We start from the raw sequence: 24,166 nt of genomic DNA, 5'->3' as shown, positions 1-24,166 counted from the left end.
GCTGGGCCTGGTGGGTCCCAGCACATCTGGCAAGCTTTAAAAAAAAAAAAAAAAAAAATGACTTTAATATCTTTAGTAATTAAAAAGATAACATACTCTAGCCCAAATATAGTATTCTAGCTAAACTTAGGAATCAAAAGAGAATCTTCTTCCAAAGTCAAAAGGTGATTCTACTTAATGCATATTAATCACCACCCTTCATATTTAAACAATCTGTTGGTGGGTTGGTGGTATTAATACAGGAGGGTGTGGCTAAACAAGACCAAGGGATACCTGTAGTTTTGGGAATACTTCGAAGCCCTTTCACTGATTTGTAACTACTACTGCAAGTATAATAGCAGGGCCCACTAGTTACACGGGCTCACTCTAGAGTCAGACTCTGGGTTCAGAACCAGCCTGTGGCACCTGGTGCCTATAGTCCTTGGGCAAAAACCTAGGTCTCTGTTTAGTCGTTCGGGTGTCGTGAGGAATAAGTAAATTAAATCATATAAAACTCTGGCACAGAGGTAGAGGAAATAAATACTGGTTATTACAAATATTTGCTTAGTCTTCACTTGCTACGTAGTGTGATATAACCACCTTCTGAAAAGACTCATTTTATATACTAGTGATGATAAAGTCATAAAACACTGAGTACCAGACCATATTGTAAACACTTTACATAAAACAACTCAGTTAATATTATGACATCATTCCACAACATTCTACAAACTGAATTTGTTCAGATATGGGTTTCTATGCTTTTATAGGATTTCCTCCCTCAATAGAAATGCTTCTTATACCCTGAGGACATGTGTAAGTGCTGCCCAGTACTGCTAACCAACTGCTTTGCCACTGAACAGATTAAACAGCTAACAACCTGTATAGGCTTAGGTGTAACAAAAACAGACATGATACACCTACTTCAGGAAGCCTCACAACTGCAGAAGTTGAGCTCCACCTTGAGTCTAGATTTTAGGATTGTGTGTAGGAGCTGATGCTGATGCTATGTCCTCTTAGTCTCAAAAGACATTCTGGTTTTACAAGACCAAATCCACACTTTAAACATCACCAAATGGAACACCCATTCTTCCCAGTATAGCATTATTGAAAAAAGGGGTTAGAAATAGAAAAGTGTACAGTTTTTTCACTTTTAGAATGTAAAACATATTTTGAAAATACAATTCTATCATGCAAAATAAATATTTCCCAGCTGTCTTATGATCACCTGTCATGTCAAATGTTTACCAACAAACCTCCTGTTATCATACATGTAAAAAGCTACAACACATTGAATGCCCCATAACCAATTATCTCTTAATTTACATTTAAATTGAGATAAATTATGTTTAACATTCAAAATTGATAGGTCACTTTTTTTCTTTAAAAAAAACTATTACCAACATGCCAGCACCTGAGGTCAATTTTTAAGAGTGAATTCTTTGGATGGGGCTCCCGGGTGGTTTAGTCAGTTAAGCGTCTGCCTTCAGCTCAGGTCATGATCCCAGGATCCTGGGATCGAGCCCCGCAACAGGCTCCCAGCTCAGTGGAGAGTCTGCTTCTCCCTCTCTCCCTCTCCCACTGCCTCCCCCACCCCCCACTCATGCTCTCTCTCTCACTTGCTTTCTCTCAAATAAAATCTTAAAAAAAATAAAAGAACTCTTTAAAAAGATGAAGAATTAAATGTAGCAAAAGCAACCACATTTTTCTGGCCCTCCCTCTGCAAAATTAATCTGCTCAATTTAAGCAAAGGAAAACGAGTTAGAGGCCAATTACAGTGAAATCAAGATTTAGATACAAAAAACTTTACACATATGCTCCAAAAGTAATGCTATAAATGAGTTGGTACCATACCTTAATTACACAAATTTTTTAATAGTCAAGCTCTTAACTACGAGTTACCCTGCACTCTTATTCTCTTTAACAACACTCTAGAAGTCTTCTGAAGCCCAAATTAGGATATACTAAGCATGATGTAGAGGCACTTCATTCCAAGAAAAGCAACCATTTCATACTGCTAAGTCTGAAATATTGTATAATTTAATATAAACATGCACACACGTTTATGTAGCTGGTTCCAACCCCCAGAATCTTACCAACTCCTTCACCACACTTGCATATAATCCCGACTCAAAACCTCCTGGTTGAGTTAAATTCCATTTCTCTCCTTACCACTATAGTGGTCGATTGCAACAGCACACGTGCCAAAGAAATTAGTGGTTTTACTACGCTCGCATTTTGAGCGGGCACCTACTTGCAATTAAATCTCTGCAACAAAAAAGTTCACCTGAGGCCATTCTTGCCAATTTAACAGAGGCCTAGCTTATTCTACCCGTCTCTGTGGTCTTGCCTCAGCTATAATAGCATACCTCCAAAGAGGCTGGACGTGCCCCAAACACCAGCAAAGTGGACCCGCTGCCAACTCTGCTTGTCACCCCAGGCAGGAAGCACAACCTTAATGTGTAAGCGTTTGTAGGGGTGTGTGTGCGCGCTAGGAGAATGGGGACGCGGATTACAGGAGAAAGGTGGCTGAACGCTTTCAACTAGTAACGGAAGTTTTTTAAACGAGGAAAACAAAACAACATTCTTTCCCTACCTCCACCTTTTCCAAGCGCGGCAACCTCGGGGGCACACCTTCCGAGCTTAAGGTCCCAGGTCACCAACGCTTCAACTAGCTCTCGATTTTCAGAACTCCCTACGGTACTCTCGAGGGAAACCAAAGGACGCCCAAGAGTCGGGCCCACCCGGCGGCGCCCAGAGGCCCTCCCTCCCCCGAACGTCCACTCCCCTCGGACTAGCCCAGGGCTCCCATTCCGGCCTCCCGGGAAGAGAGAGGTTCACCTGAGGCCGCAGGGACAGCCAATAGGAAGTCCCCTCGGCCCTGCAAGCCGCCGCGCTCCCCGCCCCCGCGCGACCCCCTGGAAGGGTTCCGCCGTTCAGCCCGCGCGGGCGCCAGCCATCCCCGCTGGGAGGAGGGGGCTCAACGACGGCGCCTTCTCTCCCCTCAGGATTACCTCGCAGCTCGCCTCGCGCAGCGGGCTTTGTGCTTCCCTTCCTTCTTCTCCGAGGCCGCCGGAGCTGCAGCGGCTGCTCGATCCGCCGCGGCCGCCTCTTAAGCGCCGCACGGCTCCACAGGGGAGGACAGAAGGGGAGGGGGCGTGAGGAGGGAGGGACCTGGGCGCCGAGCCCTCTATAGCAGGAAGCGGAGACACCTGGGTCGCGATGCCTCTAGCTCTCGCTCACTGCTCTTAAAGAAAATAATTTAAACCCCCTTCCTTCCCCTCCCGCCCCTTGCCCTGGCGACCGTTACCAGCGGGCGGCTCGCGCTCTGGCGGGACTGGCCGAGCGCCCCCGGAGCGTCCTTTGGCTCCGCCCCCCTAAGCCCCGCCCTTAGGCCCCCAAGCGCCTCTGGCTCCGCCTCCTAGAGGCCCGCCCCTCGCAGCCCCCGAACGCCCCTAGTCCCGCCCTTTGCCCCCCCTCCGAGCGACCTGGCCCCGCCCCTCGGAATCACCGGACGTTCTGGGCCCCGCCTCTTCTAGGCCCTGCCTCTTCAAGGCCCCGCCCCTCGCGGCCCCTCGCGCCCCTCGCGAGCCTTGGCTCCACCCGCTGCGGCCCCCTCCCCGCCCGCGAGCACCACATCTGTGTAGCCGCGACCGCAGGGACCTACCAGCCGGCCGGGCCTCTGGGAGGGCCTGGCGCTAGGCAGCTCCCTGGCACCTCTTCAGCGTCCTCCTCCCGCTATGCAGTTCCGATCCGTGGCGTCCCCTGAGGGTCGGAGGGGGAAATAACCCCGACGGAAACCCGACTACCAGGAGGAGGAGGAATCCTCAGAAATGTCGTCCGCCCTAACCTGAGCGAGCCTTCCCCGTCCCGAGGCTGGGCCGCAGCTTTCAGTCAACCTCTGCCGCCTACTCTGGCAGCTGGGTCTTCAAGGGGAGGCCACGGCTAAGGTTCAATCTTCGCACGCCCCCCATAGGAGGGGCCTAGATTTTCTTCTCAGCATACTTGTCTGTTGGGCGCTTCCTCCCCCTACTCACCTCCACAGAGGGGCAGGGCAGGGGCTCTCTCAATCCTGCTCCACTTAGACCGGTGGAGGGTCTTCACCCCTACTTTGGCCCCTGGCCGTGTGACCTTATGAGATCTGGCTTCTTGGAGGGGAAAAGTCGAGGGAGGCAGCGCCAGCTTTCAAAATGAATTTGGGGCTGGGTAAACTTTGCAACGTGCAATAGCAGGGATGTGGATCCATCCACAGGTGACACTGGGCCTCCCCCACCCCCCGTCGCCCAGATACATTTCTCACCCCAACCTGTTCTCGAAACAGATCTCCCAGCAATGCACACCTTTCTCAGCCACCCACGATTTGCACATCCCTCCCGCACACGTGTCCTCCACGGCACGAATCCACTCTCAAGCACACCCCTGCAAGCGCCATTCTGGTTATTCATGGTCCCTTGAGTCAACCCCACCCTACCAAACAGAACAAACTTCATTCCCCACCCTTGTCTCCCTTCGTTTCCAAGGCACTGGCGACAGTCCACTTCATTTCCTTCCTCCTCTGCAGACTCTTTTCCTCCCCCTCAAATACTTCATGCCATCCCCCTCATCTTCATCCCCTCCCTCTTCCCTAAAAATGTGCTAATTAAAATGTAGTTTCCTCTTCCCACATATGAAGTGTGGAAAATGAATCTTGTGTTGGCACAAACTGTGATTCATTTATCCTCCTTTTCTCTCTCCACTGGACTAAGGCTATAGAAATTTCAGTCTACCACCATCTCCCATCTGCTCAAAATCTAACCATGCCTTATGATTTTTAAATACCCCTAAAGGATCGAGGGAAGGCTTCCTGGCTTTGGGGAGAAAATACTTAGAAAATGCTCAGCCTGTCATTTTATTTGGTGTTTAAAAATATCTGCAGTATTTGAGAGAGATATTGGGAGTGGCTGGATTTTTTTTTTTTTTGCATTTATAAAGCAAAAAATGAAAAGCTTTTGCATGCATCAAGGTTAGCCTTTCTATGACTAGCAAAAAAAAAAAAAAAGTATGTTAAGAGCACTTATCAGACAATAGTCTCCACTATATAGAGCATTTGCCAGTCACAAATCTAAATACCCCCCCCAAAGGAAGACAAATTACCATAATCCATTTTAAGCATGTCTGATGAGCAATGTTTTCCATGATCATTCCCTTTCCCACAGTTTCTGGACAAAATGGATAAAAGATCGCCTTACCGCGGAAGATGCAAGGCTTGCTTGTGTCCAGGGTAGTAGACGTGTGTGTCTTCTGTAAGTGTGGGTTCTGCAGTGAAACCGCTGCAGCCTCAGACCCGCGGCGGCGGCCGCAGCTACAGACAGCAGCCGCAGCAGCTTCTCCCAATGCTGAGTAGTAAAGTGTGTGACTTAGTAGAGACTCCCGGTTACCATTAGGCGCTTGCTCATAAAAAAAAGGAGGCGGAATCTTTCTTAAAGGAATGGGCTTTGTTTCTCCTCTCTACTATTGCTTCATAAGAAGCAGAAGCAGGGACTTTTTGGGACTGAGTAAAGCAGTACAGCTGTGAGAGGTCAAGGTTAAAATTAACTGGATGATCGAGGGACTGATTTAGTGTGAATCAATGAAATGCTGGAAGCTCACTAGTTTTAAAAATATTTTAAAGAGCCCTGCTAACTTCAAACATTGGGGTCCATGGCAAAAACAAACCCGTGTGCCTGGAAACCAGTTAGTATTTCGTGCTAATATTTAATTTCCAATCATTGCACTAAAATGATAACCAAATAAAAGGAGGTTATTAGCATTTAATACAAGAATTCGAAAAGAATAACAAAACTCATTCATGTGACAGGGAGCAATGAAGTCCAAGCCTTCTAACCCTTATAAGCATACCTGGAATTTCAGTGGATGTTGGTATTAGAAAATATATTATTGACAGATTTCAGTGTGTATTCATGTTTTAAAAATCACTTTATTATTTATAGAAAAACAAAAAAATATCTAAAATAATTCTAAACAATAATAGCAGAGCACTATTCTATTTCAGTGGCAATTCAAAAATCAGCAAAATTAAGAAAATAAGTAGATTAACTTACTTTAAGTACATGTGAATCTACTATTTAGACTATTAAAATGTAATGTGCCCATACAGGAGAAACTTGATAGTCTGCATTATAACTTTAAATTTTATTCAATAATTAATAATCCTTGATTTAAGCAGTGAATGGACAGCTGTGATTATTTTCTTCATAGGTAAATGTAGAGTTGTGGCCTCAAAATATCAATAGAGAAAGATATAGAAAATGTTTTGCAATTGATTTTCTTTGCAGGGCCTTTGTTAACTACAGGTGTGATATTGAGCTAATATGTAACCTTATTTGGTCCTTAGTTCCCTGTTTTGTAAAATAATGATGTTGGATTGAAATTTTCCTTTAACATTCCAAAATACTATGATTTATGACATTTATTTGCTTATATTTTTGTTAATTAATGCAAGTATGTCTCATTCTAGATTACTTTTCATGAAAACTTGGATTAAAAATAAATCTTTATTTTAAATGTATAACCAGAGTTTGTTATTTACTGCCATTTTGGGAATTATTTTGCAGATCAAATAATCATTTTTATAAAATGAATAAACTTAATTTTATCTGACTTAAGATTTTGTACGTAACTATGAACAGTTTTCCTGAAGCAGGACCCTACTATATTGCTAAGGGTATTGACTGAGTGGAGTACATAATGTTTAATAATAATGAAAGCATTTAAAAACTGAGCATTGCTGGATGGTAGAGTTGGAACAAAGTTTAGAGCTCACTGACTCCAGTCCTGTAATTTTATAAATGGAAAGGATGGAAACCCAGAGAAGCAAAATGGGGACAGAGTTAAGGACAGAACTGGGTTTTACTCTGACTCTCCACTCTTCATACACACACACAAGGCAAATAAACAACACGTATGAACATACACACAGTTTCATATACCCACACTGGGGGCTGAGCAGGACCTATCACAACAAAAAAACGATAGTTTCACTCAGTGACACTGTTTGTGTACCTGTAGTATAAACTAAAGAATATCAAACAAGTACCTAACAGTGTGTGCAAACATTAGCACAAATTTTGCCTTTGGGTTTACCCTAGAAAGTGAAGAAATTTTTCCAGGAAAATGTTGTGGGTTTTTTTGTTGTTGTTTTGTTTTTTTTTAAAGTGACTTCCAAGGAAACACTCATTGGCAAACTCTTGCTTATCTTCCACCCAAATGACAGGGACTTCAACTCTGTTGGTTGTTTCCTTGGGCCCATTGGTGCCTCTGTTCCCTTTTGTCTACATCCTTAAGTATGCCTGCCAAGAGGAAAAGTTTAAGAGCCAGGCAAGGGAAAGTATCATAGACTTTAATTCCGGCCTTCAGAGATGCTTTTTGGAAGTTACTTTTTGTGCTATTAGATAGTAACATTTTCCCTTCAATCCTGATCTGGTGTTCCTGGTAAAGAACCTGGCACTGACCTAAGCCCACTCTCCCTAGTTTCAAGGGGCCATTACAGTTAAAGTCTGTGTTACATTAGATGACATAGCAAACTTGGTGTTTTGTGTGTCTGGCAGGACAATTTATCACCTTGATTTAAAAAAAGCATGCTTCCTACAGGGAGAGAATCGAAGGAAATTAGTTGCCCAATTTCTCCATCTGGTTTTGTTTATCTTGCTCTTCTGTAAGGAAGGCATTTCATTTACCAGGTGGTAATAGACAATGAATAAAATGGCAATTACCTGTATAATTCAACCCCCTCCCAATTAAATGCATTTCTTTGTATCTTCCTGAAAGTGCTGAGTACAGTCTCTTATATAAAGGCACTTAATAGATACTTAAAAAAAATGAATACATGAATTAATGAATGAATAGCCCCCAAAATATCCAGAAACTGATTACAAAGTATTTTTGTTTGTTGGCAAGTTGCTTTGTCTAAAACAACTGACTCTATCCTCTACCTCCCTTTTCTAACACAGTCATGATCTAAGAGAAACAATCTCCTTTCTGTAGAGCTCTTTAGGCATGCCTGATTTGTATTCTCCAATTAAATTGTAGCCACAAATCTCCACATGAACTCTGGGTAGATCCAGCAGTAGCCGAGACACTTTCTGCCAAGAAAACACCGGCTTAAGTTTCAAAATTCCAGTGCTCTAGTTCTAGTTGTGACACCAACTGGTTATGTGACCTCAAACAAGTTTCGTGACATCCTTGTGCCTCAGTTTAGCCATCTTTCAGGTGGTGGATTATAATACCTGCTGTACCTACTTCATAGGGTGGTTGTGAAGTTCAAATGAAATAATAAATGGAAAAGTGCTTTGAAGTTTTCAAAGGACTATGTAAATATAAGGTATTATTATAGGCAGATGTATTTAAAAGCAATTATGTAGTTCAAGGGACTTTACCCTAAACAACCTGTTTTACTACTTATTGTTTCAGAAAGCAAATCGGTTCATCTCTCCGTGTGTGTGTGTGTGTGTGTGTGTGTTCACACACGCTCATATGCACCCTGCTGCTTCCAATTTAACAACTTCTCGGCTTTGAGGCTTTTTTTCCTGGACTGGGGAATATGCATATGCAGTTGAATATGAAGAGCTAAGAATTTATATAGCTTTCCCCATCCCTTTGCCAAAATTTACCTTTTTGAAAAAGTTCTCAGACAGAAAAGTAAACTCAGTGATGCACAACAGCCTTATCATACTACATACTGTCCTGTACTTAACTGGTAGGGCTAGATGAGCCATTCATTTGAAACTTTGCCATGCTATATACATTTTGATCCCCCTTTTATGCCATGCCTGTCTGGAAAGTACTTGGGGAACAGAGTAAGAAGGACTGACATGAAACTCATGCTAATGAGTTCTTCATTCCCTGAGGAGACATAATCAGGACAATACTCAAAGATTCAGCAACATATTTTATTAGTACTATGTGACCTATATGGTTTCTTTTAAAGAAATTATTTCAACCAAATACCTGACAGATCCTTATACAACTGTTTAAGTAATCAGGCCTGATAAATTTCTGTAACATTAACTAAATATCACCCTCAGTGGTCTCCTTTTTTAAAAAAAGGTATTTATCCTCATTTATTCATTTTCCATTTGGTGAAACTTTTAAAATCACCATAGCTAAATAAATAACTGCCAATAAACAACTACTACAAATAAGATACTCTGAATGAGAAGCCCATTCACAGGTAGGACGTAAAAACTCATACAAAATCAGTTTCTGTGAAGAGAAACTATAAAATGAATACAAAGTGTGCAGTTGGTGTGTAAAACCTAAAATATATCAGTTTATCTTTACATTTCATCACATGGTCATAGGCCTTAAGATTTCAGCTGCTAATCTTTAGTATATATGTCCTAATTACCTGATTTTAAATCCTGTTTTAATCCTGACGGCACTATTTCTAGAATGTGATCAGTAACCACTTGGAACAGAAATACCTGGGGGTATTTCTTAAAATACTGATTGTTGGGCCCTATCCTTGAATTAGAATCTTTTTAGGGTGAGCCTTGGATTGAGGTTTTTTTAAAGCAGCCCAAGTGATTCTCATGTATCAAAATTTGGGCACTGCTATCCTATAGGAACAATGCAATGTATGTAGAATCGCAAGAGTCACAATGAATGAAATGTAGGTGGGTCCTTTTTCATTATGTGAGAAGCATTCAGAGGAGGACTAACCCTGGCTCCACCATTTCTATGGCATACCTTGGTTAAAATACTAACCTTTCTGGGTCCTAACATCCTCATCTGTAAGATAATATGTTCCACCATGCTATTGTGAGGATTAAATAACATGTGGAGAACTTCTACTCTAATACCTGACATATAATGGAACTTATACATATGTTCATTTCCTCTCTCCTTGTTCAAAAATGAGTTTAAAGGTGCGTTCTTCTTGTCCAGTATCCTTAGTATGCTTGGTAGAGGAATATGAGCTAGTTGTTTAATGATAGCTAATATGTTGTGTTCTTACAGTATGTCGGTATTGAATGCTTCAGATGCGTTATTTTCATACCTACAATAATCCCTAAAGGTAGATACTATTATTATTTTCATTTTACAGATGAAGGAACTGAGGCTTAAAGAGGGTAAGTAACTTCCCCAGGATCTCAGAGCAAAACAATAGTGGAGCTGCAATTCAAACTGAGGCTTTCTGACTCCTGAGCCTAACTATTCATTATGCTGTATGTTCTCTATATTCTCTAAGTGCTTACATAAAGCTTATGAGCCAGTCTCTTGGAAGGAATAAGCAACTGCAAAAATGGACTTTATAAACATGCCAAAAATACAGACAAACAAATGTCATCATTTCTCTATTTTGGAAGCCTTTGCCTATAACAGAGTATGGCACATAGTAGTGTTCAAAGTATTTACTGAATGAATGGAAGGTGGAGTTTTCACCAGCATGCTATTGTAGGAGCTGACATATATAAACTCAAGTTTTAAACTGCAGGTCAAATTGGTCTGATTTTTCAAATCAGCTTATATTCTAACCTAATGCAAGTCACTAAATTTCAAAGCGACAGATCATCATATCATTTGCAACAAATAGTTCTTGAGCACTTGCTATGAACTATGCACTAGTCTGGCCCTGGGAAGATTAAAATAAAAAACAAAACCCAAAACCTTAAGACATAGCCTATGCCCTAAACATCTAATTGGGAAATAAAATACAAATGTGTGAAGCAACTAGATTGCAAAATCACCACATGAGATAATAAATGTGAAGCTCCTAGCAAATGGTGAATACTCAATAAATATCTGCATGTCAATAATGTTACTTTTCATTTTAATAATTATTAAGACATAATTACTATAGTTTTATTATCAATAGGAAGAAAAATGAATTGTTATCGCTATAATTTTTTTAATTTTTATTGTTATGTTAATCACCATACATTACATCATTAGTTTGGTTTTTTTTTAAGATTTTATTTATTTGTGAGAGAGAGAATGAGAGACAGAGAGCATGAGAGGGAGGAGGGTCAGAGGGAGAAGCAGACTCCCTGCTGAGCAGGGAGCCCGATGCGGGACTCGATCCCGGGACTCCAGGATCATGACCTGAGTGGAAGGCAGTCGCTTATCCAACTGAGCCACCCAGGTGCCCTACATCATTAGTTTTTGATGTAGTGTTCCATGATTCATTGTTTGTGTTATCACTATAATTTAATGAGTGATTATGTGCCAAGCGCTGTCCTTGGTATTTTATATATGTTATATTTAATCATTTTATCAATCTTGCTAAATCAGTATTATTAATCCTATTTTTCAAATGAAGGAAGTAAGACTCAGAGAGCTCGAATAACTTGCCCAAGGCACACATTGGGTAAGTATACCAGATTCAGGGTAAGTAGTATATACAAAGAGTCCAAAAGGAGTCAGGGAAGAGAGAGGCCAATTCCTACTGGAGAAAGCAGGGAGGATATCTCAGAGTGGGAAGAAGAGCAGGACTGTGACAGGGGAAGATGGAGGAGCAGGGCCTTGGATGATGGAGGTGGCAGGAGCAGAGGTGTGTATGTGAGTTTTCTGAGTCAGGTCCCCCTACACTTTGCTCAGGGCCATGCTCATGGTGAATGCATGACCTAGGTCTCTTCACTAAATAGAGACAGGAAAGTATGAGGTGTGTTGGTAGAACAGCAAGTAAACCTGTTTGTCTAGAATGAAGAGTTTGTGTAGGGCAAAGTTAGAATTTTGTCATCCCCAAACCCATAATCCTGAAAACTCAGCCTTTGTTTATTGACAGCCTGTTTAAGCAGCCCCACCTCAAGTTATTTTCCATTAATTCACTCACTTATTTTCATTCATCGAGACCACAGTATTTACTGAACTCCTACTATGGGCTAGCCACTCTTCCGGGTGCTAGGGATAACACAGGGAATAAAACAGACAGATTTCCTTGCACTCATGAACTTTTATTGTACTGGCAAAACACAGGTGCTAACTGATAAATAAAGGTATTTTGAGATGCTGAGGGCTATGAAGAAAATAAAACAGACTATTGGAAATGGGCCACCTGGGTGACTCAGTCAGTTAAGCATTGGACTCCTGATTTCAGCTCAAGTCATGATCTCAGGGTCCTGAGACTCTTCCAATCCAGTTAGGAAGCCATTAAAGTCATCCACACAAGAGGAAATGGGGTCTTGTTGTTGGAGTGGCTGTGGAGATAAGAAGTGAGTGGACTCGGCGATCTGGAGGTAGGGCTCACATGACTTGCTGATAGAAGGCACGTGGGAGGTAAGGGGAAGAAGAAAAAGAGAGGAATCAATCCAGAATGATCTCTAGGCCTTTGGTCTGAGCATCTGGGTGGATGAGGGCACCTTATCCGAGATGGAAGAAACTTGAGAAGTAGCATGACAGGTAAAAATGAACACTTCTGTTTGGTCATGTTAAGCTTGAGATTACCCTCTTTCTTTCCTTCAGAATCCTTATTCTACTCTAATTATCTTGTTAGTTAATTTTTTGGGGTTATTTGTTAACATTGTTAATTTCCTCCCCAAAAGAAGCTTCAAAAGAGCAAGAACCTTGTTAATCTTGTTCTTTGTTGTATGCCTAGATTCTAGAATGCTGGTTGGCACAGAGTATATGCTCAATAAATAATGGGATTTGTTGAGTCTGGTTCAGTGGTTCTTAAGTGTACATCAAAACCACCTGTGCAAACTTATTAAAGATTTAGAAAATCAGCCTCCACCCTAACACCTTCCCACCATGACTCTGCTTTAATAAGTTGAACTCAGGAAACTGCATATTTAGCCAGCACTGTAGATGGCCAGTGGTCTACAGTTGAAACTAGTAATTCGGATATACTAGTGTTCATTCATATATTTACCTTAGAAACCACATTTCAGCACCATCCCAAAAGACTACAAAGTATGGCTTCATAGAAGTCAATGGTATTCTTAAATACAGTCAAATCATAAGGTGTTGATTTAAAAGCTTTTGAGAAAAACCACTGAAAGAATCCTGAGGTCCCGGGGCGCCTGGGTGGCTCAGTTGGTTAAGCGACTGCCTTCGGCTCAGGTCATGATCCTGGAGTCCCTGGATCGAGTCCCGCATCGGGTTCCCTGCTCAGCGGGGAGTCTGCTTCTCCCTCTAACCCTAACCCCTCTCATGTGCTCTCTCTCATTCTCTCTCTCTCAAATAAATAAATAAAATCTTTAAAAAAAAAGAAAAAAGAATCCTGAGGTCCCTTCCATCTCATTTGACTCAATGCTATCACTGAAGACCAGGAAGGGGTCTCTTAGGAGGCGTCCTTCATGTGAAGAAAAACGGCTCCCTAAGTGCTGGGCCAATCCTTGTGTTTGTGCCCTAAACCTATTTACAGGTGAGTGAAACTCCTTTCCCTGGTGATTATAGTAAATGCATGTTTTTGTTTGCACAGTGTCTATTTCCATTTCCAGTAAGAGTGTTTCAGTGTTCCTTTGAGGAACCTTTTTTCACCCCATTACTGTAGTCTTGGGGCCCTGCCTCCCCCTGGGCGAGGCATTGGCTCCAAGCTGAAGCAACCAGATGGTCTCTCCCTACACTTGAATACTGAGTAGAGTGACACAGAGACTTAAGAAGATCAGAGTCTGGGGTGCCTGGTGGCTCAGTCAGTTGGTCCAGCTCTTGATTTCGGCTCAAGTCATGATCTCAGGGCCGTGGGATCAAGCCCTGTGTTCGGCTCTGCACTGGGTGTGGAGCCTGCTTAAGATTCTCTCTCCCCTTTTTCCCCTGCCCCTCCTCCCTTCTTTCTCTCTCACTCTCACTCTCTCTCTAAAAAAAAAAAAGATCAGAGTTCATCTTGAGGGCGGTCCCTGAAGAGAATGTGATTAGATACTGCTGCAAAGATCTCACCTAAGTGACTTGGCTCCTGTCCTTTCCAAAACCTGATTGTTCAGCTTCTCCTTCAATTCTACAAGCTGTGAACCTTATTCTTCCAATATAGTTCTGTGTTTGCTTAGAGTGGGTTTAGTTGCTTGCAGTATAATCTATGACACAGCAATTAACAACCTTGCAACTTATAATTAAGGCTTTGAAAACAAATCCTCCTGGGGAGCAGTAATACATTGACCTAAGTTTTCACTAAAGTGTAAACATCTGATAGCAGAGCCTGAATAACACACTTCAGCAGGCAGAGGCTGATGAAAGGGCTCCAAGCCTTGACATCAGTTCTACCTGATGAGGCAGGAAGGAAAAGGGTGGCTGGGACGTGACACAACAGTCTCACTTCAGAATTTGCCCCAAGTTTACTCATGAGATAAATACCTTGCTGGAAACTCTCAAACCTTTTTATTTCATAGTTTCTGCTTAGTCCTCCTTGCTCCGGAATTTCTATCTTCAGACTAAACTTTCAGAGTAAGCTTTTCCAAAGCAGGGCATAATTACTAGGCCACATAAGCCTAAGACATCAATTTATGAACATGAGAACTCATAATATTAAATTTAGTTCTCATTTCCTTCAGTGGCCCCTAGGGGAAAAAGAACATCCTGTCCTTTAAATCATTTGGGTGAAATCCTAGTCATTGGTTGACCTCTCCCCTCCCCCCTCATTTGAAAAAAGAGACCTATAACTTTTTAAGACTCTAAGAAATGAATGACTTCACTCATGTCTTATAAGCAACAGTCTTGGGACAAGACAAGTTTCTCACAACCTTATTGGTAGTGATTCCTGAAATCAAGTCACAACAGATAGGATGCCAAACAAAGCCAACACTGCTCTGCGGCTCTGGGTGTGAGCCACACCCAGGGTGAGATAAGGAGCATGTTACAGTTTAACAGCACTAATAAAAATGAAATCTCATCACTTGAAGATTATATGCAGTGTAAATGGAGCTTAAATGTAAAAACCAATCTAGTTAATTTTTTTATTTTTAATAGTGGTTGCTACTTGTAAAAACCAAAAATAACAAAATCTGGATATAAATCTAATAGAGTCTGCATAACCAATCATTTTCCTTTCAAATTTGCGGTGGGGGGTGGGGGGAATCACCATTCTTACCATTAAAACTAAGATTTGCTGAACACTTACTACTTTCCAAGTACTATTCAAAGTGCTTTATAATGTAGATATCTCATTTAATCTTTGCAACAACCCCATGAGGTATTATCGTATTATCTCTGTTTAGAAATAAGGGAAATAAAGCAGTGAGAAATTAAGTCATTTGCCCAAGATCAAAGAATTGGCAAATGGTGGGTTTGGGTTTTGAATCCAGATAGTAAAATGGCTCCAGAATCTGGACTCTCAACCACCCTTCTGGACTTCTCTGACCACCTTCCAACCCTGCTAGGCTAAAGAGGCAAACAGCACCTGGTCGTTCCTTCTACCTGCGCTCAAGTTCCTCGCTTTAAACGTTTAAAGTTAATTTGAACCAGGTAATCGAAACAAATAGGCTTTCCAGCAGCCTAATTGCTTAGATGTTAATTGCTAACTAAATGGTGAGCCTTTCCAGCCGCCTTGACAGAAGTGTACTAACCCGGATTTTCTATTAAGTAAAGCAGTGAGAATGAAGGATCTTATCTATGTCTCCAAATGTACTAGCAAGGCCTTCGCTTTTCAAACTCCCTTGAAGGGTTTATACTTTCTTACGGTGGATTTGAGGGCGGGGAGTGAGTGGCAATCTCTCTCAGAAAAGTGAGTTCTTTCTCTGAGAGGTGGTTCTTACTTCTTCGCCAGGGAGGTAATTAAGACACCAGTGTGGGACGTGGCCCCACGTGGGAGCAACGTGGCATGCAGCGAGGGTGGCACATACATGAAACATGCTTCTCAAACATTCAGAGGCTCTCCCAATACCCGTGTGGATTTTCTGAGCTGGTCTCCCTGCAGTCTGGCCACGGCTCAGTATGCTTCAGCCTAGAAGGTGGTAGTTTCCTTAAGACTTTTCTTAGTTTTTTCTTTTCTTTTTCTTTTCCATGGGATGGGACGTAGAATTGATCCAACCTTGACTGCGCCTTTAAAAGATTGCCCGAGTTCCTATAGGATGTACCTCTGGTTGGGTTTGGCTTTTCTGTTATCCAGGAGTATGCCAGGCCCCTTCCTTCATGCCATTACATTCTTTATCTACAGCATTAATACTTTTACCGCTGGATTAGAAATCCAAGGTGTTAAAAAAGAAGAACGTGGGGTACACCAAGCGCGTCTGCCCTTTGTGCCTTATTCTTAGAAGAGAAGCGGGAGGGGGTGTGGGCAGGAGTGAAGAAGAGATAAGGAGGGAAAAACAGAAGCGTTACTCTCCCTGCCACAATCATACATTGTTCTAGGAAATCAAGGTGGAACCTCTGTTAGCTGAAGTCCCAAACAATGAATAAAGGGATTCAAAATGCTAGAAAGTCTGCAATCTTAGACGTAAAGTGTGTTCTGTAGAAAGGTCCGCAGAAGAGTCACCATGGCTCCTGAGTTCTGTGTTAGTTTGCTATTGAACTTGAGCAAGTTAACTTAATAATTCTGAACTTTTGTTTCCCTCTCTGTAAAATGGTTGTGAGAGTCAAATTATACATTTGTAGACTTGGAAGGGGACTTGGAGATTATTTGATCTAGCAGCCTCTGATCCATTGCGGGAAGTTTGTCTGTAATATTCCTGACAGAAAACGAATTGCCCAACCCTCTTATTAAATGGCACTCATTATCTCCTATCCCTCTTGTGCTGAGCTAAATTCTGCCTCAGGACTTTGACTCATTTGGTCGGGTTCTTTCCTCTGAAGTTCTGAGTTGGTGACTTTGATGGCAACTGAATGATATAGGACAGTGGAAAGAGAATCAGGTGAACCCGAGCCTGGACCCCATCTCAAGCACTTAACTAGCTGTGGAATCGGAACCAAATTGTATCTGTTCTGTGAAGCTCAGTCTCCTTATTTGTCTAATGGAAAAATGGCACCTACTCTGCGAGTTTGTTGAGGGAATTAGGAATAATTTATATAAAATGCCTTCATATAGAGAATGCTTAATAAAAAGACTGGGAGGATTCTTTTTCTTAGAATATAATAAAATCAATATTTATTGAGGCTTGAGGAATTCATCGCATGATTTCAGGTCCTTCTTCCAGTGGTTTGTTCTGAAATCTTCTTAACTTTTCCCCTGCTTCCAGTCCTAAATAATCACTTCCTATGTATTTCCCTGCATTTCCCTTCCCAATAAATTCACATATTCTTTTGCTGTACAACTAGAAAAAGAGAAGGAAGCTTGAACATGGACTTTATGAACTTGTAGCTGAATGTATACTGACCAATTAGGGAAAAAATTTGCAGTAGAGGTGGAGTTTAATCCTTACTCTGAAGCATGAGGGCCTTCTGAGTTTTCCTGCAAAAAAGTCATTTGCTTCCAAAATAAGGGAAAGTTTGGGTAGGAGCTAAAATGTGCACTGGGAGGAGAGAGTATTAATTTTACTGGAGTGAAAGGAATTCTGTGACTCTAAAAGTGAGATAGTACAGTGCTACGGATCTCAGAGTCAATTAAAACCTCATAGAAAGTCTCCTTAGGGATGAAAGCTTCAAAGTGTCTCCTCTTGAATTTGGCCATAATTACAAAAAATAAAAACGTGTGACTGTTTAACCAAGCAAATCCACTTAAAAGAAGCTACTCTACAGAAATCCTTGTATGAGCATCTGAACAAGATAGTTACACACTACTATGTGTTTTCCAATAACAAACAAAAGAAACAATAATATAAAACTTTCACTAGAATAGTAAAAACAATTATAACAGCCTCACAAAATGAAATACGATACAGCATTAATAAAACATGATGCTGACCTTGGATATACTAAAATGACATGATGTCCGTGATATATTATTCTGGAAAATAGTAGTTGTAGAAAAATGTGCAAAGAGTAATGCCATACTAACATATATGTATGTGTGTATATATTTGTGCATGCGTGTAGATATAAATATATGATGTATGTTTTAGAAAAAAGTTTGGAAATCTATATAGGCAACTGTTAATGTTAATAGTTACTTCTGAGGAGTAGAATTAGGAAGGTGAAGAACACTTTATTATTTTTTTTAATTTTTTTTTATTTTTTATTTTTTTAAAGGTTTTATTTATTTATCTGAGAGAGAGAATGGGAGACAGAGAGCATGAGAGGGGGAGGGTCAGAGGGAGAAGCAGACCCCCCGCCGAGCAGGGAGCCCGATGCGGGACTCGATCCCGGGACTCCAGGATCATGACCTGAGCCGAAGGCAGTCGCTTAACCAACTGAGCCACCCAGGTGCCCCAGGAAGGTGAAGAACACTTTAAATTTTTACTTTAAATGCTTATATTTATGAATGCTTTTACATATATAAATATTATTTTTACAATTTTAAAAAACAATGAAATGAGAATAGCTGAATTCAGAAACATCTGTTTAAGCACTTAGTTACCTTTTCCTAAATTTCAGGAACCCTCCCTCAGAGAATAGCTTTTCCAGGGAAATGGTTAAAGTTAATCTGCTTCCTTTGGATAAAAAGGATCTCAGCATTGAGAAACCATCCTGTTTAATTCTTGTTTAGTTACTCATTTATCTCTTCATTCATTTGTCTGCAGTAAAACATAAAAGTTAGCAATCAGCTGCGGGGGGGGGGGGGGGGGGGGGGGTGGTTGGAGTTAGAAGTACTTGAGTTTGAATTCCTGGCCTAACATTTACTGATTGTTAAATTTTGGCAAGTTATATAACCTCGCCAAGCCTCCGTTCCTCATCTGTAAAATGGGGCCAGTAGTCAAAAGTTGTGGGGATTTTTAGAAGAACATTTAAAGAACCTAGCCCAGGACTTGGCACATATTACATGCTCAACCCAAGCTTGCTATTGTCATTTGTGAATTTGTCATTCCAAAAAACCCATTATTGAGCATACTGAGTGGCAAGTTTTGTGTCAGATTCTGAATTTTTAATATAGGTAGTATATGATCCTTGCTTTTAAGGGGGTTAAGTCTAGATCAGAGGTCAATTCAGGGACTTCTTGAAGTTGGATGAGAAAAAAAAATCACATCTTGGGCGCCTGGGTGGCTCAGTTGGTTAAGCGACTGCTTTCGGCTCAGGTCATGATCCTGGAGTCCCTGGATCGAGTCCCGCATCGGGCTCCCTGCTCGGCAGGGAGCCTGCTTCTCCCTCTGACCCTCCCCCCTCTCATGTGCTCTCTCTCTCTCATTCTCTCTGTCTCAAATAAATCAATAAAATCTTAAAAAAAAATCACATCTCTATTTTTTACTAACCTCTAACTGAAATTTAACATTCCTTCAGTTATGAATTTATAGAACAAATTGCAGAGGTATTCACACTACCTGTGACTCTGTCACCAACAGAAATGATGGACATATTCATAGAAGGTTGTAGTTTTGCAGAAATTTTAAATTTCATTCATGCACATCATTACTTCAAAATTATAATAGTTACTAGACCCACTGCCAAATCTGGGAATTGTGTTAATAAAAAAGCACAAATGTATCGCCAAGGGCAAGGGAAGCAAGGGCAAAAATGAACTATTGGTACTTCATCAAGATAAAAAGCTTTTGCACAGCAAAAGAAACAGTCAACAAAACCAAAAGACAACTGACAGAATGGGAGAAGGTATTTGCAAATGACATATCAGATAAAGGGCTAGTATCCAAAACCTATAAAGAACTTAGCAAACTCAATACCCAAAGAACAAATGATCCAATCAAGAAATGGGCAGAAGACATGAACAGATATTTTTCCAAAGAAGACATCCAAATGGCCAAAAGACACATGAAAAAGTGCTCAACATCACTTGGCATCAGGGAAATCCAAATCAAAACCTCAATGGGATACCACCTCACACCAGTCAGAATGGCTAAAATTAACAAGTCAGGAAATGACAGATGTTGGCAGGGATGCGGAGAAAGGGGAACCCTCCTACACTGTTGGTGGGAATGCAAGCTGGTGCAACCACTCTGGAAAACAGAATGTAGGTTCCTCAAAAAGTTGAAAATAGAGCTACCATACGATCCAGGAATTGCACTACTGGGTATATTTACCCCAAAGATACAAATGTAGGGATCCGAAGGAGTACGTGCATCCCGATGTTTATAGCAGCAATGTCCACAATAGCCAAACTATGGAAAGAGCCAAGATATCCATCGACAGATGAATGGATAAAGAAGATGTGGTATATATATACAATGGAATATTATGCAGCCATCAAAAGGAATGAAATCTTGCCATTTGCAACAACGTGGATGGAACTGGAGGGTATTATGCTGAGCGAAATAGGTCAATCAGCGAAAGGCATATATCATATGACCTCACTGATATGAGGAATTCTTAATCTCAGAAACAAACTGAGGGTTGCTAGAGTGGTGGGTGGGTGGGAAGGATGGGGTGGCTGGGTGATAGACATTGAGGAGGGTATGTGTTATGGTGAGTGCTGTGAATTGTGTAAGACTGTTGAATCACAGACCTGTACCTCTGAAACAAATCATACATTATATGTTAAAAAAAAAAAAAAGAAGAAGAAGATAGCAGGAAGGGAAAAATGAAGGGGGGGAAATCGGAGGGGGAGATGAACCATGAGAGACTATGGACTCTGAGAAACAAACTGAGGGTTCTAGAGGGGAGGGGCATGGGGGGATGGGTTAGCCTGGTGATGGGTATTAAAGAGGGCATGTACTGCATGGAGCACTGGGTGTTATACGCAAACAATGAATCATGGAACACTACATCAAAAACTAATGATGTAATGTATGGTGATTAACATAAAATTTAAAAAAAAGCACAAATGTAACTCTATCTCAAATTTTGTTTTATATTTTGAAAGCTTTATATTAGTTTTGTTATTTTGTATTCCTATGTATCTTACTTTATGCATTAAAAACAGTGTTCTGAAGTGAGTACATAATATATGTTTTCCATGTATGAGGAGGTTCATAACTGCACTATTCATTACAACATAAAACTGCAAACAAACTACATGTTCATCAATAGAAGAATGGATAAATCAGCAGTGGTATATTCATGCAGTGAAATACCACCCAGCAATGAGAATGAATACACAATTGCTACATTCAGCAACTTGGAGGGATCTTACAAACTAAGACTGAAAAGAAGAAACCAGACCCAAAAGGGAACACGCTGTATGATTCAGTTTATACAAAGTTTCAAAACAGGTTAGCTCATCTCTGAAGTTAGAAGTCAAGATAGAGTTTACCCTTTTGTGGGATGGTGGCTAGGAGGGGTGTGTGGGGCTTTTGGGTTATCTATTGATCCAGATATTAGCAATATGAAAGTGTTCACTTTATACAAATTCATTGAGCTATCCATCTATAATTTGTGGACTTAAAGTCATTGTACTTCAATAAAGATTTACTGTAAAAAAGGGCCCTTAAGCTTTACCAGCCTGCCAAAGGGATTCATGGCACACAAAAGATTAAGAACCTTTGGTCTAGATGAAGACACAGATCCAGAGAAATTACTATAATACATTGTGTTTTACACAGCCTGCATGTTCCAGGCCATTCCTGAGCCCAGCAGTCTATCCTAGTGACCCTGTAAGTATAATTCGTACTCCTCAGAACAAGAATCCTCTCTTTAAATATTGAAAGTAGGGTCACTGCAGCTGCAGGAAGGGAAGGGCAAAGTACTATGAAAGCACAGAGAAGAGAACCATTAATTTTGCTTCTGTTGGTCAGGAAGAGATCTCGTGGAGAAGGTGGTATTTGAACAGAGAATCGAAGGATAAGCCAACTTTCAAGTGCAGGACTTCCTGTCAAATTGAGCAGCGGCAGGGAAAAATAGGAAGCATGCCGCATTTGGAGAACGTGGAGTCATCTGGTGTGGCAGAATGTTGGGCAAGATGATTGGAGGTGGCAGGGAAGGGGGGCAAATGGGACCCTGTGCATTGTGCTAAGGCGAAGCAACCAATACTGTCTGTTTTTACTTCTTACTGCAGGAGTAGACATACAGAAGAGTCCCCAACACGTAAGTGTACAGCTTGATAGATTTTCACAAACCAAACACATCAATTCTACTAGCACCCAGATCAAGAAGTTAACGCCATCCCATTAATGCCAACCCAGAAGTCCCTTTCACCATCCCTACCAATCACTACTGCTCCACCCCCTGCCAAGCATAACAGCTATTCTGACTTCTTTTTTTCTTTTGACCACTTCACTGAGGTCTGATTGACATGTAAAAAGCTATGCATATTTAATGTGTACAACTCAGTGAGTTTGGGGATATGTCTATACCATGTACCCATCGTCTCCATCAAGGCCATAAACATATCCAACACCTCCCAAAGTTACCCCCCCCCTTATTATAATTATCTTTCTTTGTGTGGTAAAAAAATTTAACATAAGATATACCCTGTCAGTAAGTTTTAAGTTTTCAATACAGTATTGTTAGCTGCAGGAATTATGCCGTGTAGTAGATCTCCAGAACCTAATCTATCTTTCAGAACCGAAACTTTGTACTTTTTGAATATCATCTCCCCACCCCACCTTTCTCCAGGCAACCACATTCTACTCTCTGCCTCTGAGTTCGCCTCTTTCAGTTTCCAAATGTAAGTGAGATAATACAGTATTTGTCTTTCTGTGTCTGGCTTATTTTGCTTAGCATAATGTTCCCCAGGTCCACCCATGTTGATGCAAATAGCAGCATTTTCTTCTTTTTTTAAGGCTGGGTAATACTCCACTGTAATGTATACCACATTTTCTTTATTCATTCATCTGTCAGTAGGCACTTAGGTTGTTTCCATATCTTGGCAATTGAGAATAATGCTACCTTTAACATGGGAATGAGGGTACTCTTCGAGATCCTGATTTCAATTCCTTTGGATAAATACCCAGAGGCAGGATTGCTGGGTCATACAATAATTCTATTTTTAATTTTTTGAGGAACTGCCTCACTACGTCCCACAGCAGTGGCTCCAATTGACATTCCCATTAACAGTATTTTAGGGTTCCTTTTTTCTATGTCCTCACCAACACCTGCTGTTTTATTGTTTTCTAGTAAAACCATCCCTATCAGGCGTGAGGGGACATCTCATTGTGGTTTTGATGTGCATTTCCTTGATAACGTGATGTTGAGCATCTCTTCATGTACCTGTTGGCACTCCTGGGATATATAACACACCACCAGTTGGGTTTGCTGGGTCTCATGCTTTATTTAATGGATGCACTCTTTTGTGTCTGGTGCTTTCACTCATGTTGATAAGTGAAACATAATGTCATTGTGCATAGTTGTAGATCATTCCCACCTAAGTTTTAAGCAGGGGAATGGTGTGGACTGACCTCTGTTAGAAAAATCACTCTAGCAGCTTCAAGGAGGGTGAAGTGAAAGACAAGAAATTTCACACTGGGAACTAGAGCAATAATCTAAGTGAGAAATGATGAGGGCCTGACCCAGAGCCCAGGCAGTGGGAGTGGAGAAGAAGCAGACAGATCAGAGTCACCCTGAGCTCTGGAGAAGCAATTCAAAACATATGTTCCATTTACAGGGGCCTTCAAGCACAGAGGAGAGCACATAACTGAGTGCTCGGAACCAGAGCAACATTAATTGACCACGGCATTAGTTTGGGTGCTTGTCAAGATTTAAATGAAACAAGCTGCATCCCTCTAAGAGTCTATTGTCATAGATGTCGGGAATGAGACGGACCAAAAGCCAACACAATGGGGATAAATGAAGGGTGTCCCACGAAACTTTAATGACCTCAAATGGTTACTGGAGGAGTTTTGCAGTTGAGTCATTTTTCTTCAATGTTTTTTGTGTGGTGGAGTTTCAACATAACACTTAGATTAGTTAGGAAAACAAAATCAGGATTGAAGAGACAACAGGGAGGGAGAGAGTTTAGCAGACAGGGGGGGAGATGGGCGGCTGGGGGTGTGAGACGGGTATGCAGGGCAGATGGACGGGGAGACAGTTGGTGAAGCATGAAATGAAGGCTCATTCGGCATCCATATTAATCTCATGCTTCTCAAACTCATGTATACACACCCTTGACACCATGTCAGGAGGAACTTGAGTCATCTGATAAATACAGTACATCTTGCCGGCGTGTCCACTTTACCCTGGGGTCAAGGAGAAGGATGCTATTTATATGGAAGCAAACAACATGTAAGGAGTAGAATACAAATTTTTTTTTTTAAAGATTTTATTTATTTATTTGAGAGAGAATGAGAGACAGAGAGCATGAGAGGGAGGAGGGTCAGAGGGAGAAGCAGACTCCCCGCTGAGCAGGGAGCCCGATGCGGGACTC

General features: G+C 41.4%; 1 protein-coding gene across 3 annotated transcripts in view; it reads right to left on the bottom strand.

Moving 5' to 3' along the window:
• ADD3 (adducin 3) overlaps positions 1-5,248 on the bottom strand; it is a 124,200-nt gene extending 118,952 nt beyond the window's left edge. The window contains exon 1 of one of the 3 annotated variants that reach the window (XM_021700196.1): positions 5,208-5,248. The gene's annotated coding sequence lies outside the window, so the exon portion shown is untranslated. Of the gene's footprint in view, positions 1-2,993; positions 3,117-3,646; positions 3,706-5,207 lie in introns of those variants that run through there. The other 2 variants (XM_021700197.1, XM_044916143.1) reach the window with 2 other exon arrangements.
• Between the last annotated feature and the right edge of the window lie 18,918 nt (positions 5,249-24,166).

Source organism: Neomonachus schauinslandi, chromosome 6 (assembly GCF_002201575.2).
Source record: "Neomonachus schauinslandi chromosome 6, ASM220157v2, whole genome shotgun sequence".
Classification (NCBI taxonomy): Eukaryota; Metazoa; Chordata; class Mammalia; order Carnivora; family Phocidae; genus Neomonachus; species Neomonachus schauinslandi.
The sequence above is the reverse complement of the archived record's forward strand: the minus strand, read 5'-3'. Positions and strand labels throughout refer to the sequence as shown.